The sequence below is a fragment of the Meriones unguiculatus genome, chromosome 14 (assembly GCF_030254825.1).
Source record: "Meriones unguiculatus strain TT.TT164.6M chromosome 14, Bangor_MerUng_6.1, whole genome shotgun sequence".
Lineage (NCBI taxonomy): Eukaryota > Metazoa > Chordata > Mammalia > Rodentia > Muridae > Meriones > Meriones unguiculatus.
This window is the reverse complement of record NC_083361.1, coordinates 49,789,444-49,804,743: the sequence shown is the minus strand read 5'-3', so window position 1 is coordinate 49,804,743 and position 15,300 is coordinate 49,789,444. Positions and strand designations below refer to the sequence as shown.

The 15,300-nt window shown below is 36.4% G+C and overlaps 1 long non-coding RNA gene across 2 annotated transcripts in view; it reads left to right on the top strand.

The window, feature by feature from the left end:
* Positions 1–14,793, top strand: part of LOC110540030 (uncharacterized) — a 28,148-nt gene extending 13,355 nt beyond the window's left edge. For both annotated transcript variants that reach the window (XR_009585537.1, XR_009585538.1), the window contains 2 exons: positions 8,268–8,385; positions 11,461–14,793. This is a non-coding gene — a long non-coding RNA (uncharacterized LOC110540030). The remainder of the gene's footprint in view (positions 1–8,267; positions 8,386–11,460) is intronic.
* The last annotated feature ends 507 nt before the right edge of the window (positions 14,794–15,300 follow it).

Below are 15,300 nucleotides of genomic sequence, written 5' to 3'. Positions count from 1 at the left end.
TCCTATTATTTTGTTTTGATTTGCAAAGTTTTACATAGCTGTCCAAAACTGAGGCAGACTTTAATTTCTACTATGTAATCTTATCAAGGGGATTGTTATAACTGTCCAGAGATAGACATAGTGAGTTGTGCTTCTTAGAAACAGTACATAGAACCATAAGATGTTAGCTTAGTTAACAACTCAACAAATATTAGGAATGTTACTGCAGATTCTCATTTTTTTTTAGATGTGACAATTCCATAACATTTCTGTGACTTCTACAAATATATGTAGCAAAAATGTGGCTAGTTTCTGTTAAGATTTTTTTTGTAAATGATTTCATATTCTTTTATTGTAAATGATACAGCAAAGTGATAAAAAAAAGTCACAGAATCTTCCATTATTAAAAAGTAGTGGGTAAAGAATATACAGAAATTGTGGTATTTTTACACAATGGAATACTACTCAGCAATCAAAAATGAGGAAATCATGACATTTGCAGGCAAATGGTGAGATCTAGAAAAGATCATTCTGAGTGAAGTGGTATATACTCACTTATTTAGACCTATAAGTTATGATAAACATAATGAAATCTATAGACCTAAAGAAGATAAACAAGAGAGAGGACATGGGGTAAGATGATCAATCCTCACTTAGAAAGACAAATGAGATGTGCATTGGATGTAGGAGAAAACGAGTAACAGGACAGGAGCCTACCACAGAGGGCCTCTGAAGGACTCTACCTAGCAGTGTATCAAAGCAGATACTAAGACTCATAACCAAACCTTCAGCAGAGTGCAGGGAATTATATGAAAGAAGGGGGAGTTAGTATGACTTGGAAAGAATAGGAGCTCCACAAGGACCAAATATATCTGGGCACAGGGGTCTTTTCTGAGACTGACATTTCACCAAGGACCATGTATGAATATAACCTAGAACCTCTGCTTGGATGAAGGCCATGGTAGCTGAGTAACCAATTGGTTTCCCATAGTAAGGGTAACAGGGAGTATTTCTGACATGAACTCAATGGCAGGCTCTTTGACCTCTCCCACCCCCCAAAAGAGGAGCAGTTCTGCTAGGCCACAGAGGAGGACTTTGCAGCCAGTCCTGAAGATACCTGATAAAACAGGGTCAGATGAAAGGAGAGAAGGTCCTCCCTAATCAGTGGACTTGGAAAGGGACAGGGAGGAGATGAGGGAGGGAGGGAGGGTTTGGGAGGAAATGAGGGGGTGGGATACAGCTGGGATACAGAGTGAATAAAATGTAAGTAATAAAAATAAATAAATTAATTAATAAATGAAACAAAACAAAATATTTAATTGATGGCTTGCTTACAGTTTCTGAGGGATAGTCCTCTATCATAATGGCAAGACGATGGGGTTAGCATGGTGACACTCATGACATTGGAGCAATATCTAGGAGCTACATCTGGGTCCACAGGTAGAGAGAGACACTGGGCCTGGCATGGGCTTTTGAAACCTCAAAGCCCATTCAAGAGACATACCTTATGTAGTGCTTTGAATGGCTGTGGGCACCATTGACTCATGTTTGAATGCTTGGCTCATAGGGAATGGCACTAGTAATAGGTATGACTTTGTTGGAAAAATTGTGTCACTAAGTGCACAGGGTTTGACTTCTATGATCATGTTATGCTCAGAGTAGGACTGTCTTCTTCTGCTGCCTGTGGATAAAGATGTGGAACTCTTCAATTCCTTCTTCAGCACTATATCTTCCTGCATACTACTGTGATTTTCTCAAAGAAGATAATGAACTAACCCTCTGAAACTGTAAGCCACCCCCAATTAAATATTTTCCTTTATAAGAGTTGTCATGGTATTTTGTCTCTTCACAGCAATAAAACCCAAACTAAGACACCTCCCCCAAAAAGGACATTCCACCTAATTCCTCTTTGACAGCTCATCAACTGGGGACCAAAAATGCAAATATATTAGCCTATAGGGGATATTCTTATTCAAACTACATGTCGTATCATTTCATGTGTTGAGATCAGGGTTTCAGTGGAAAGTTGTGGGTCAGTACCTTTTAGTGTTATTATTTATTTTCCTTGAAGGTGCATCTTGAGGACATATTGCAAAGTAAATATTTCTCTGTTAATACACATAGTATACAGATGATAGACAATTGTTAGGATACTTAATGTCATTATTCTAGTGACCTAAACATCTTTCTACTTTCCTCAATGTATGCCATACTTTCTTTACATTTACCAGGTGACACAAATCTATATATCCTGATATTCCCTATGAACTTGTTAATATCTGAGACATATGTAGTATGGCTTTCATAGTGTGGTAGTAAGTGGGTGAATCATGGTAATCATTTTCTTCCCCAATGGAGCAAGATTCCTGTGTATCATGCAGGAAGTATGCATTTGATCAATGATGCCTTCCCCTTGTATGTTTGTGCATGCTGAACAATTTGAGTGAGGCATGCATATTGTTATCCTCAATGAACTAAATTACTACACTATCACAGATGGAGACCGACAGACAGTAGTGTCTCTGTTGTCTAGATTTTTTTTTTTTTTTTACTAAATGATTATATAAGTGAAGTTCATAGTGGCTGCCTCAATGATTAGATATCAATCTCTTCTGCAATGTCATGTCCCAGTCATGACCATCATATTCCTATTCTTGCTTGTTGTGAAGAACAACAAGTATACAGATATCAAATTTTCTATAGTACATTACATTGAAGAGAACTTTTTTGTATAGGTTTCATGGCATAGTCTAGTATCCAAAGAGTTTACAGTTGTCTCAAGTAGGACTTTGAGGTGTGAGGTATAGAGAAATACTGGTGGAAACAGAGTCAGATCAACAAATTTCAGCAGCTCCTGCCCTCATACCAGTTTAACTGTAGTATAAAAATTTATAGCATGGGGTCAAATATGTTTGGTAATTAATGTTGAAATATGGCCAATTATTAATGAGGATGTAGAGTTTCTGTATCCAATGTCTTGGACTTTCCCTACTGCAAAGTGGGTACTCAGTGCACAGTACTGAATTGTCTCATACAATGATTTTTTTTGTGGTGAAAGCTTTCATTCCTGAGTCTAATGAAGAGGTGAGTGCCCCTTCCTGCAGCATAGCAGTAAATAGGTATTGCTGTTCTCTACTGCCAGTATAGAGTACAGAACTTGGAAGGAGGCTTGTGGTAAGTGCTCTTTTTTGGTTTTCCCAAAATCCAATGAGATTCCTTATTTCCAATGAGGAAGAATATATGTAAATGGATAAAGACTTCAATACCTACTTTCTTTAAAATTTTTACTATGTGAAGAAATCATCTTCTTCTAACTAACTTTGAGCTCTTTGTTCCTACTGAATCTAAACAGATAGTTTTATTTATTCTCATAGGCATGCTACCAAATTGTTCACATGAAAAAAGATGGGACTTGTAATGTGTGAAGATCAGTTTACAAAGAAGGTAAAAATCTTACAGGTTAAAATTAAATTCTTTTTGAACTGCGTGGCTTTTGTCTTGTAACTCATCCCTTGAAGCTATGCATTTATTAGGAGTCTCTTCTATGTGGACTTTTGTCAACAAATTTGTCAATGACTCAATGTTTTAAATAATATCAAGACAGTGTAGATGACATGTGTATGCCTCTATCTCAGTGTCATAAGGTGTTGTATTTGATGATATTATGAATGAGATATAAAACAAACTTTGTAGCTGGACTATAGGTGGTGGTCACTTCAGATCCATTTCCCCTTCTAGGATTTTCAGCTAGGCTCACCACCATGGGGACCTACCCCATTCCACACATACCCTCCCACAGATTTCAGTTACATTTCCTAGCCCATTCTTCTTTCCCCACACCTGATCTCTCCCACATCGTCTCACACTCCGTTCCTTCCCTCCATCTTCTACAGAGGTCTATTTTTACTTTCCCTGAGTGAGATTTCAGCATCTTCCTTTGAGGCATCCATGTTACTTAGCTTCTTAGGGTCTGTGAATTGTAGTATGTTTATCTTGTACTTTATAGGTAATATCCACTTATATGTGAATACATACAATGCATGTCTTTCTGGGTCTGGGTTGCCTCACTTAGGATGATATTATCTAGTACCATCCATTTGCCAGCAAATTGCATGATGTCCTTGTTTTTAATAGCTGAGTAATATACCATTATATAAATGTTCCACATTTTACTTATCCATTCTTTGGTTGAGTAACATCTAGGTTGCTTCCAGGTTCTCGTAATTATGAATAAAGCTGCTTTGAACAAAGTTGAGCAAATATCCCTCTGGTATTTTGGAGCTTCTACTGGGTATATGCTCAAGAGTAGAATAGATGGATCTTGAGTTATTTTTTTTTTATAATTTTTTTTATTTATTTTATTTTTTTTATCAGTTACATTTTATTAACTCTGTATCCCAGCCGTGTCCCGATCCCTCATTCCCTCCCAGTCCCTCCCTCCCTCCCTCCCTCATCTCCACCGTGCCCCTTTCCAAGTCCACTGATGGGGGGACCTCCTCCCCATTCATCTGATCCTGTTTTATCAGGTATCTTCAGGACTGGCTGCAAAGCCCTCCTCTGTGGCCTAACAGGACTGCTCCTCCCTTCGGGGGTGGGGAGACCAAAGAGCCAGTCATTGAGTTCCTGTTAGAAATAGTCCCTGTTCCCCTCACTTTGGGAAACCAATTGGTTACTGAGCTACCACAGGCTACATCTGAGTGGAGGTTCTAGGTTATATCCATACATGGTCCTTGGTTGAATGTCAGTCTCAGAAAAGACCCTGTGCCCAGATATATTTGGTCCTTGTGGAGCTCCTATCCTTTCCCTATCAGACTAACTCCCCTTCTTTCTTATGATTCCCTGTACTCTGCCAAAGGTTTGGTCATGAGTCTTTGCTTTGAAAACACTGCTAGTTAGAGTCTTTCAGATGCGCTCAGTAGACTCCTGTCATACGTTCAATGCACATCCCATCTGTCTTTCTAAACGAGGATTGATCATCTTACCCCATGTCCGCTCAATTGATTATCTTTTTTAGGTGTATAGATTTCATTATGTTTATCATATCTTATAGGTCTATATAAGTGAGTATATCCCATGTTTGTCTTTCTCCTTCTGGGATATTTCACTCAGAATGATCTTTTCTAGATCCCACCATTTAGGAATAGTGCTTCCTCCAGACCCAGCTATACCACTGCTAGGTATATACCCAAAGTTTGTTCAAGTACACAAAAAGGACACTTGCTCAACCATGTTTATAGCAGCTCTATTTGTAATAGCCAGAACCTGGAAACAACCCAGATGTCCATCAACGGTGGAATGGGTACAGAAATTGTGGTATTTTTATACAATGGAATACTACTCAGCAATCAAAAAGGAGGAAATCATGAAATTTGCAGGATCTTGAGTTATAACTATTCCAAATTATATGAGAAATAGCCAGATTCATTTCCAAAGTGGTTTTACACTATCAGTGGAATAGTGTTCCCCTCTCTTCATTTCTTAGCCAGCATGTGCTGTCACTTAACTTTTTGACCTTAACTATTCTGACAGGTATAAGATAGAATCTCAGAGTTATTTTGGTTTGCATTTCTTTAATTACTAAAGACATTGAACATTTATTTAAGTGATTTTTGGCCCTTAGAAATTCTTCTGTTTTGAATTCTCTGTTTAGGTCAGTCATTTTAAAATAGGGTTTTATGGTTTGTTGTTTAATTTCTTGAGTTTTGTTAATGTATTTTGAATATTAACATTATGTCAAATGCAGGGTTGGTGAAAATCTTTTTCCATGGTGTAGGCTGCTGTTCTGTGCCATTGACAGTGTTCTTTGCATTGCAGAAGCTGTTCAGTTTCATGAGGTCCCATTTATTAATTGTTGATCTTAGTGCCTGAGCTGTTGGTATTTAGTTCAGGAAGAGAACAGAAAGTTCCTGTACCAATGTGTTCAAGGCTATTCCCCACTTTCTCTTCTATTAGAATTAGTATATACAGTTTTATCTTTAGGTCTTTTTTATTTAATTATTTTTATTAATTACAGTTTATTCACTTTGTATACCCCCTGTGCCTCTCTTCCACCTCCCCACTCATGTTCCTCTCCCAGTCCACTGAAAAGGGAGGTCTTCCTCCCCTTCCCTCTGACCCTAGTCTATCAGATATCATCAGGACTGACTGCACTGTCTTTTTCTGTGGCCTGGTCAGGCTGCTCTCCCCTCAGGGAGAGGTGATCAAAGAGCAGACCAATCAGTTCATGTCAGAGACAGTCCATGTCCCTGTTACTATGGAGGCCACTTGGATACTGAACTGCCATAAGCTACCTCTGTGCAGGGGTTCCAGGCCATCTCTATAAGTGGTCCTTGGCTGGAGTATCAGTTTCAGAAAAGACCTCTGCACCAACATTTTTTGAGTGGATTTTAGACATATAATATAGGATAAACATACTAAAATCTGTACACCTAAAGAAGCTAAGCAAGAACGAGTACTCTGGGTAAGATGATCAATCTTCACTTAACAGTTTCATAATCCCATCAATAGAATCATGAATAAATTCAATTTTCTTTTTTTAATTTTTATTTTTTCTTCACAATTTATTCATTATATTCTGTGACTGAAGCCCCCTCCCTCAACTCCCGCAGTCCCACCCTCTCTCCCTCTTTCCCTCATCTCCTTTCTGTAGTCTACTGAAAGGGGGAGTTCTATACTATTGCCATCTGCCAATAGCTTGTTAAGTCTCATCAAAATTGCCCCAATCCTCTTTGTGGCCTGCAAAGGCTACATCAACAATGTGCCGCTAGACAAAAGGCATTTATTCTTCACATACTATTTTTTATTGCCTTAATATCCACAGTGAGGTTGTCTATAATTCAGACTACCTATGAAAGCATATCTTTAGGGTAGTTTGCTTTGGCCTCATAACTAGCTTTCTCAAAGAAACAGCTGAGTATGTACAGTGGGTGTATTCTCTCTGAAAAGCACTAACTTGTTCATTTCTCAGTGTTTATGGAAGCTAATATTATCTAGACCTGGTCCATTGTTCTTTTGACTTTACTAGAGACTACTTGGGAAGTAAAAGAATCTCAGGGAGTTGAAAATTGGTAGTGATCGTCTGTTTTCCTGGCTATAAATATGTACATTCTCCTGTAAGGATGAGCTCACTAAAATTGGTTAAATTTCAAATATAATTTTCCAAGTGGAATATTTAGGATCTTTTCTAACATGTTAGTGCACATTAAAAGAGCATATTTTCACTGTTTTCTATACAGTGGTGACATTTTTATTTTGTGAAATTTGCATTTAATCAAACATAAATATATTTATCTTACTAACATGATAATTAGAAGACATACTTTGTTTGTTGGACAGGAGAATGCCTGTGCATTTATCAAATGGGTGACAGAGGAATCAGCAGACATTTTACTTTAAAATCCACACAGGGCACAACAGACTCATACTTCATGTTTGTTTTACTATAGTATATGAGTGTTATTGTTCTTTGATTTTCCTGTTGAGTGATGATACACCCCAGAGAGAAAGGGCAGTTAATGTCCTGACATTAACTCTGAATTAATGGAAAACTTCCTTTCATCTATGGCATTCATTCCTTCTGCTAAGGGTGTTGGCTGTGGGGGCAATGATGTACCTATTTCAGGAAGGAGCCTAAGGATGCATGTGAGTTGATAGCCTTTGTCTGTAATCTTGATGATATTTGGTTATTGCCAGACAGCATAAAACCCTGTCTAAGTTCCAGATGGATGTGGTTAGCTACAAAGAATTGTAGCTCTTTTGTCATAATGGGTGCACCTGCTTCAGGAAAATCTAACTGGATTTAATATTCCCTTATTAGAGCATTATATATAAGCTAATTATTTGTATGGTGCATTGAGTGAACTTTTATTTACTTTTGGTCACATATTTTTTTAAGTTTATTTTTGTTATAACATAAGCCATACATATTTCTCATTATAGAATAAGTTTTAAGTAGTTTTTTATTAATCGTTAAATTATGCAGTTATTGAATTACTTTTGAATAACTTATTCTACTAAATAATGAAACATAAATGCTTTTGAAGGGCTTTAGAAATATTATTTTCAGAGAGACTCAGATGATCCATTGAACTTTGTGAAAGCATAAAGAGATAAAATACTTGAGAGTCTGTGAATATAGAGTGATAGAAAATTTATAGCTTCAGGGTTGTATGCATAAATAGTGCCTTTAAAATGAAATAAAAATAAACAAAAAGTGAATTTTATAGTTTTAATCTGTATTTTTCTGTGTCATTGGAAATGGTGTTTCTTTCTTTTTTTTTTTTCCTCAGAAAATGAACTGCTACGGGAAACTCTTCAGATAATGTCTAAAAGCAGAAAATACATGAAAGAAGACTTTCTAGATCAAGATCTCTTCAGCACGTATTGTCTCAGAGCTGTACTTCGAAGGTATGTATATTACTATCTTTACTATTAACTGTGACAAATAATTGCCATCCCCTCCCCCGAAGGAGGAGCAGCCTTGCCAGGACAGAGGAAGGCATTCCAGCCAGTCCTGGTGAGACATGATAAGCTAGGGTCAGATGGAAGGGGAGGTGGATCTCCCCTATCAGTGGACTTGGAGAGGGGCATGGGAGGATATGAGGGAAGGAGGGTGGGTGGGATTGGGAGGGAGTGAGGGAGCGGGCTACAGCTGGGATGCAAAATCAATAAAATGTAATTAATGTAAAAAATAAAAATTTAATTAAAAAAGATCCAAACATTTATTTGGGCTGATAGTTCCCGATAGCTAGAGTTTATGATGGCATAGTAAAGGCATGGCAGCAGGAGCATATACGAGCTCACATCTTAAGCCTCAAGCAAGAATCAGAGGGCACACTGGAAATGCCCTGAATATTTTGGAAGCAAAAAAGCTGCTGCCAGGGTCACATCCTAAAACAAGGTCACTTCTGGTCCTTTCCCAATAGTTTCACCATCTGAGGAACAAGTATTAACATATATATGAACTTTGGGGATCCATTCTCATTACACACATTACATTCTTTTGTCCTTATAAAGGTTTATTGTCATATCATGATACAAAATGCATACAGTTCAACATCAAAGACCTCAACAATATTTCAGTCTTAAGACTATTTTAAAGGCCAAAGTCTCTTCTGAGACTCAAGGCAAACTTTTCATTAAAAGCCTCTGAGAAATCAAAGAGCAAATTATATACTTCTAACATTCAATGTTATAGAATATACATTGTCATTCCAAGGAGGATAAATCCGAGCAAAATGAAGTAGTGCTGAGCCAAATCAAAACACAACTCAGAAGGGAAAACTCCAAATCTTGTGGCTCTGCATCTATTGTCAGAGGTCTTGGATGTCTTTAACACTTCAGCTGTCCTCATTCAATAGTTGTCATACAGGCTGGTTTCATTCCTTGTCTTTATCTATACTTGGCAGATATCCCAGTTTTGGCATGTGCAATAAGTTGGGGGATCCATCACAATCCAAGCTTCACCTTCACAAACATTATGCAATGGTTTCTCATGGCCTCTTTTTATCCCAGGCCCTCTGTGTAGTTACTTTACTGCCACATATTGCCTGCCCTAATTGGCTCTTCTTCATCATGTAGGAAGATTCTAAAAACTCATTATTTGTGTATCCCTCATGACTCTAAAACCACAACCTCATAGATGATACTTCCACATTTGGAAGCCCAGTTAGGATGGAGCAAGGCCCTCTTGAATTACAATTACACCAACTTTTATTCATTGTTGCTTTTTAGGATCAGAAAATTGCTTGGCCTTTCCCTTTCACAAGTTGTAAGCTTAGCTGGTTGATGTCATGTCCTCTCTTGATCTTATTATTTGTTTCAGCACAAGCCCTGGCTCCAAATTTTCTGGTGTTCTTTTTTTTCCTTCAACTGCATATTTTCTATTTCTTTTTTTGCCACATATGCTGTTACCTTGTAGACTTCGATTAAAGTGATTAATAATTAAAAAGTGACAGCATCAACATTGGGCTGTCTTTAAAAAAATCTTCCTGGAGAGCATGTCTGATTGCATGCGGGTTGATGCCCCAGGTCCCGCCTCTGAGAGAAAGGTATCGGACGGTCTGATGCTCTTTGGGTGGATGACACCTAAATGAACATCTGTACAAAGTCCCAATTTATTTCTAATATCAGAGATCAGACCTCTACTCTTGCCTGATGCGTCTAAAACAAAAAGGGGGAACTGTAGAGAGCTGCGGAATGCTATGCCTTAAAGATGGAGCTGGTTTCCGCCTCCCACCTTCCCGATGGTGAGTGCTCTCTGTCACGAACAACTCCACATTTGGCTAAGGCCGAGGATCTGGCTTGCTTCCATGTATGTGGACCTATCTGCATTGCCCCCGTGGCACGCCTGGGTTGGCTACCCAGAGGCTATTTAAGCTGTGGGCTGGCTTTCCCCGGGGTCCGAGGATTGTTCAATGTTCCTGAATAAACTGCATTGAAAAAAAAAAAAAATCTTCCTGGAAATTAGTCCTTTCCAGTTCAGTTCTTGGGACAAATGAAGAAGGTAGCTACATTCTTCTCCAAAGTATATCTTAGTAAAGTATCACTGAATCACAGATGCTAATATGTTTCCTTCTTGACCTAGGCCTCTATAGTTTACATTGCTCTTAGCATTACTGTCTTCCCATGTTCTGCTGGAACATCACATTAAGACCGTATAGAAATCTACCATTTTTTTCCAGTCCAAAGTTGTAAAACCTTCTATCGTAGTGCAAAATATGCTAGTCAAGGTAATTCACAGCAATACAGCATTCCTATTATCCAGTTCTGTATCATTTAATTTCTTATTGCTGTGATAAAAAAGCTGTGTTTTTTTCATAACAGCTTATGAAAAAAAATGAATTGGGTTTATGTTTCCAGAGGTATAGAGTCAATGATGGTAGGGTAAGGCATGGCAGCAAGAACATCTGAGATCTTACATCTTGTTCTACATTTGAAAGGAAACTGATAATGGTATGAGTCTTTAAAACCCAAAGCCCACCTCAGGTAACACACCTCCACCAACAATACCACAGCTTTGAATCCTTCCCATATTGCTTCATAAATAGAGGACCAATGGTTCAAACAAGTGAGTTTTAACCTACAAAATAAGGAATAAAAGAAGAAGCACAAAATACAAAGTTCACAGATGGTTTTTTTAGCCTTGATAAAAAATGGTGAAAAAATGAAGAAGGAGGAGTAGAAGGAGGAAGAAGAAGGAAAAAAGAAGAGGAGGAGAAAGAGGAGCAAGAGGAGGAGGAAAAGGAAGAGGAGAAACAGCAAAACATTTTTTTTGTTAGAAAGTTATAAAGACTTTTTTTTTTTTTTTTTTTTTTTGGCCACAGCATGAATCCAATCGTTTGACAAACTGACATTCTCAGTGTTCTTTAAGCAGATTTATTCTAGAACATGTAAGTGTATAGTATAGTATTTTCCAGCCCTCAGCCTCTTTGGGATATGTGTTTCTAAATTCTGCCAATTTTCCCCTCTGTGTCCTGGCAGATGATACCTACAATGATGATTTGGAGTCACTATAGATGGTGCCATCTCTTCTACCAGAAGCTTCATGAAAATAGTCTTCATTAGGCATGCTGATGCCTCTCTCCTGTATGCAGAATACACTACCTGCAGATAAGAAATTCTTAACTGAGAAATGCTCATGTTGGGATATCATCAATGAGACTTTAATTTGGGCATGGTGACTGTTTCCCTTGCTGCCACTTGACTCAATCCCAGGAGCCTCAGTAGAGGAAATAATATTGTACAAGAAGCTCAAAATGGTGGAAGTATTTAGTGCTCCTATAACTATAAATTGATGATTTTTAAATATGGCATCTTAAAAAGAAAATGCATGATTAAAAACTCAATGCATACCCATATGATTAATCCATAAATTATGTACCTCCCCTATTTCAAGATAATCCTCATATTTTCCCTCTGTTAAGGGAGGGAAAATACTTTTAAGCAGATAAATAGACTTTTTTTGGGAGGACTTCAGTAGTGGAGCCATATTCCTCTGCAAATTGCTGCTTTTGTTTAAGAGTCATTTTGATGTGCTTTTGCTACTTCAGTACCACATTCATATCTATGTCATTTGTTGAATGACTGCATGCCTGATTTGTGGATGAAATTAAATTAAATGTCTTAAGCATTGCTCATTCATTGGCATTTATGTAAGTGCCAATTTTCTGTGCAATGAACTTTCGTATATATTAAAAATTCTGTATTTGTCTCCTCTATCATAGTAAAATTACCTACAACTTAAATTATTGAAGTTAAGCATATTATCATTTCAGGTTTTTAAAATTATTATAATTCTTTTAAAAATGTGCTTTAACAGCTTTCTTCACAGTAGCAATAACTTAGACTGCCAAATTCTTCACAATCCCCATATGTCATCATTTTAGAAACGTTTGGGATTTTCCAGTGTGTTAGTCTAAACAATTGTTTTAAATTTTACTTTTTTTAACTTTTAGTTTGATCATTTTCATGTTTATTGGCCATCTGTATTTTTAAGTTTTTCTTTATGTCAAAGTTTGGGAGTATGTGGAAGGTTTAGTCTCTTTTAAAGATCACATTTACAGTTGGGGAAAGATAAGATTTTGGATTGTTAAACATTACATGTTTTTCATGCTTTTGAACTTTGTTTTGTTATAAGAATGTATTATTGTTACGTGTTCAAGTATAACCATGTTTGCTTTTATGGCTTCTGAGTTTCATGTCATTTTTTGGAAAAAAAGTCCTGATCTCATAAAGCCTGTGTTAATCCTAATTCTTTTGTGTTGTTTTTTTTTTAAATTCAGATTCTTATGTCATAAAAAGAATTTTATTTTGAAATTTTAAAGTTGCCAAGTTATTTGCCATTACTTATAATTATTTGCCAATAATTGTCCATTTCTCTGTAATGCCATTTTGCACATGTGCTGTATTCTCATCCATGAATGGCTTCATTTTTGTTCTGTGGATATGTGTGTCTCTTCTTGTGCCGCCTGTCTCATGTGTCTTCTTGTTGGAAGAAATTACAGTTTAGACTGCAATTTCATCAACATTAATAAATTAATTTCAGAAAAACTGGTTTTAAATAATATTGTCTTCTTAATTTAGGACAAGGTCTATTTCTTTTTTTAAACATTTAATTATTGTTGATATTTTTACCATGTTTGGTTTTACTTTTCTTTAATTCTTATATTTTTTTTGTATCTGAAAGTCTTTTTATACTTTTTTGGGAGGGGATTAAGTGGTCACATTACTCCTCCTTTTTGTTTTTAGAATGTACCCAAAATTTGTTGCAAATATTGATTTCTCCCACACCCCACCCAGTTGATACTGATTTTGGTTATGTTGATAAAAGCCCACAGACTGGTACTTTCAGAGCACTTAAATAATTGTGGAAACATTATCCACCCTTGATTTAAATGGGATTTAACAGAATGCTTCTTGGGTTTGAATAGCACACTGCCAGTTGTCTATTCTTCCAAAAAGACCACCTAAAAGAGCTATGATCATACAAAGTTGAGTTTATTAAACTTACTGCAGCAAGGGAAAACACCACCTTAACAGGGTTTAGTAGTGATTGAAAAGATAAATAAGAGTCTTTAGATCTGGGCTACTGTGGTTTTAGGCAGAGACATGATTATGAATGTGCACAGTTCAGCATGCAATACTTTCAGGTGGATGGGGGTGTGATGAAATTCCTAATGTGCTTCTTGATAATCAATCTGGTATATGAATTGTGTCCCTTAATAAGAAAGTAATGACATAAGAGGTATTTACCTCTATGAGCAAATAGAATTTATCAGTTTATAGTTTTGTCTTGCTAGGCAGGACTCTACTAGGGATGATACCAGGTCTTTTTCCCAAAAGGTAAATTATTTCTCATTTGACTAGTTTAAAATATCAATGTAAGTTTATAACTTTAATTTTGAGATACTTGGTTTGTTGTGTTAGAAAACTCTTCCACTTTTTATATTTTTCTAAAGAATCTGGATCAAAGCCATGTGGAAGATGTAACTTTTTTTCACAAATACTTGTATTGTTCTTTTTAGAACTTCTGTAATATATTTCATTTTCAATAATTAGAAATTCTTTTCTTCCATGATTGAACTTACCTTAATTCTGTTTAATTATTTTTATTTACTGCTAATCTATGGACATTTAAATTTAATTTGGAATTTTTTGGAGTCTGTGATTATATGAAATCACTTTTCCATTGACTTTCCTTTCTTCTTCTCTCATGCTTTGGTATTAGAAGTTCTGATTATGTTTAAAAAACGTAGAGAATTTTCATATGGTGCAATGATCAGTGGGTTGTTACCAGTGTTAATTGAGCAAATCAGTGAAATCTACCGCTGGGATTTGGTTATTGATGGAAATAAGACTTTAGTTTTATTCACATCTTACCAGTTATGTTTTCAAATCTTAAGTTTAACATTTTTTTTTTCTCACAGAGGATCACAATGGACACAGATTTTCTATCACTCTAAATTTTGCCTTTTCAAATGAGTACATTTCAAAAGTGGCATTTAAAAAGGATCCATTTTCTCCTCTCTTTCACAATCAAGATTTTATGGCTTTTTTTCCAGTTTTTAAAAATATCGCAATATATATTTATATATTTTTCTATGTCTTTTGCCTCTTTTCTTCCCAAATCCTTTCTACCTACCCAAATCATTTCTTATTCTTCTCTCTCATTAGAAAACCAACAGGCATCCAAAAAACAGATGAAATGAGGATTTATAATGTAAAATAATAACCAACAAATCTGAATAGGTCAAAACAAACAAATGAACAGAAAACAAAAAGCCAAATGAAAAAAAAAAAAAAACCAAGAAACATATGTAGACATACACAGAAGTTTCCCCAAAACATTAATTTGAAAACCATAATATGTAAACAAAAGAAGTGTAAAAAAAAAAAAAGTAAAAACAAAAAGCAAGAGCATTATGAGACAAAAAGACCTCTAACAATGTTATTGAGTTTGTTTTGTGTTGGTCATCTACTAGGCGTGGAGCTCGCCATTTGGAGTAGTTTATATAACCAGTGAGACTCCATTAGAGAAAACTAATTTTTCATTTGTGAGTGGTTATCAATTGGAGATAGCTTTGGGGTTGTGAATATGTGCTTGTGTCTCTTTCCACTCTCAATGCTGGAACACTATCAGGTTAGACCCTATGCATGCTGCCATAGCCTCTGTGCATTCATATGTGTATCAGTCCTGATGTGCTTAAAAGTTCTTATTTTATTGATGTTCTACATCTCCTCTACCACTTGCAATCTATATGCCTTCTCTTCTACAGAAAAGAATGGTTCTCTGAGCAGTGGAGAAGGAAATTTGTGTAGACA